A 2,500-nucleotide genomic window follows, 5' to 3' on the forward strand; every position below is an offset into this window, starting at 1 on the left:
AAGAGAAGTAAAGCAAAAGGTAAAGGAGGCAAAGAGGAGAGCAGATGTGAAATGGGGTAGGAGTATGACAGAAAATTTTGAAAGTAATAAAAAGATGTTTTGGAAAGAAATTAAGAGAGGAAGAGGAGGCGAATCAAGTAGGGAAGAAAAGGTAAAAGGTACAGATGGAGAGTTGATAATGGAAGAGATGGCAGTGAGGGGAAGATGGGCAGAATATTTTAGGGAGTTGCTGAATGTGAAGGAGGATAGGGAAGGAAAGATAGCTGCAGTGGGAAATGCGAAGAAAATGAGAGTGAGGAGTGAGGAGAATGGAGGAGAAATAAGGAAGGATGAGGTGAAGGCAGTTGTAAAGATGATGAAAGCAGGTAAGGCACCTGGTCTGGATGGATGTCATGCAGAATGTCTGAAAAAGGGAGGTTCAGTGATGGTGGACTGGTTGGTGAGGTTATTTAATGTTTGCTGGAGAGAGGGTAGAGTACCGGAGGACTGGAGTAGTGCCTGTATAGTTCCTCTTTACAAGGGAAAAGGGGACAAGTGTGAATGTAGTAATTTCAGAGGGATTAGCCTGTTGAGTGTAGTAGGGAAGGCGTATGGGAGGATCTTAATTGAGAGGATTAGGAGAGGAACAGAAGGAGTAATTGGTGAGGAACAGTGTGGTTTTAGGATGGGTAGAGGTTGTGTAGATCAGATCTTTGTGGTAAGACAGATATGTGAGAAAGCTATAGGAAAGGGGAAGGATGTTTTTTGGGCTTTTATGGATCTGGAAAAGGCTTATGATAGGGTAGACAGAAAGGCACTGTGGGAGGTTATGCAGATTTATGGGATAGGAGGAAAGCTTTTGGGAGCTGTCAAGAGTTTTTATGAGAGTAGTAGAGCATGTGTTAGGATTAGAAATGGAGAGAGTGAATGGTTTGAAGTAAAGGTGGGACTTCGTCAAGGATGCGTTATGTCGCCCTGGCTTTTCAACTTATACATGGATGGGGTGGTGCGAGAGGTGAATGCTAGGGTAGTGAGTCAGGGATTGGAGATGGTTAAAGAAAATGGAGAAAAGTGGGAGGTGAGCCAGCTGTTGTTTGCGGACGACACTGCGCTTGTGGCAGGGTCAGAGGAGGGATTGAGGAAGCTGGTGGCAGAGTTTGGGAGAGTATGTGATAGAAGAAAGCTAAAGATAAATGTGGGTAAAAGTAAGGTGATGAGATGTACAAGGGGTGAAAGTGGCAGTAGACTGGAAGTGAACATTAAGGGAGAGCGACTGGAGGAAGTGGATAGTTTTAGATACTTGGGTGCAAGTGTAGCAGGAAAAGGTGGAGTGAAGGTGGAGGTAGAATGTAGATTGAGAGAAGCGAGTAAATGCCTTGGTGGTTTAAAGAGTGTAATGAGGAATAGACATTTGGGAATGGATGCGAAGAGGAGACTGTATGAAGGAGTGATTGTGCCAACAGCACTGTATGGGGCAGAAACGTGGAACATAAGAGAAGAAGAGAGAAGGAGTTTGAATGTGTTGAGATGAGGTGTCTGAGAAGTATGGTGGGGGTTACTAGGCTAGATAGAGTGAGAAATGAGGAGGTGAGGAGGAGAACAGGGGTGACAAAGGATTTGGGAGATAGGGTTGATGAAAGAATATTAGGATGGTTTGGACACATGGAAAGAATGAGTGAAGAAAGACTAGTAAAAGAGGTATGGATGGCAGATGTGGAGGGAGTGAACATGAGGGGACGTCCTAGGATGAGGTGGATGGATGGGGTGAAGGGGGCTTTGGGGAAGAGGGGAATGTCTGTTGAGGAAGGAAGGGAGGGGACGGAAGACAGAGGTGAGTGGAGAATGGTTGTATATGGATGATGTTGTGACTGCATGAGGAGGAATGGGCGGGGGGGGGGGTGGGGTAGTATGTGTGAGTAATTTTTTGACGCAGCCCGAAGGGATTTCTCCCCGTCCTCGCCTTATATGCAAAGGGGGACGGAGAGGGGGGGTCGCCGATTAAATGAAGCGGCCTTGCTGTGGATGTACTGTGTCTTGCGACACTGCTTCTGACCCAGGGCGGTGGGCAGGGTGCAGGGATGACCCGTCATCCAGGAGGTGCTCAGATGTGTGTGGAGTGTATTTAGGGATGAAATGGGTGGGAGTGTTTTTGTGCCTTTCCCTTTTTGGCTACCTCCCTTGGAAGGGGGAAAAGGCCTTGGTATATGTATGTATGTATGTATTACTGTTATCATCACTGAGGTTGCTAACATCATTCTAAAGTAGTTTTATTAATTAGATGAGTTACTGTGCGCGTGTGGCGTATTCGGAAACGTGGTGGTCTCGCATTCGCTTAGTCGTGGGTTCGAATCTCGCACTCCTCCCCAATGCCCAGCAGTAACTGCTACCTGCCCCCAACAGTCCCCAGAGTGCATAATAGGTCAAAAGCGACATTTTGGGCCGCAGCTACGCGGCTCCTGGCGTATACCTCCGGCCTGAACGGGTTAGATTTATCTTAACTAATCCCTTTAACAATGTGGTG

The 2,500-nt window shown here is 46.8% G+C and overlaps 1 protein-coding gene across 1 annotated transcript in view; it reads left to right on the forward strand.

The window, feature by feature from the left end:
- The window catches only part of LOC143036312 (putative glutamate receptor), a 32,101-nt gene that overhangs the window by 5,306 nt on the left and 24,295 nt on the right, over positions 1 to 2,500 (forward strand). The window lies entirely within an intron of this gene.

The sequence above is a fragment of the Oratosquilla oratoria genome, chromosome 2 (assembly GCF_046742065.1).
Source record: "Oratosquilla oratoria isolate Oo_2021 chromosome 2, ASM4674206v1, whole genome shotgun sequence".
Taxonomy (NCBI): Eukaryota; Metazoa; Arthropoda; class Malacostraca; order Stomatopoda; family Squillidae; genus Oratosquilla; species Oratosquilla oratoria.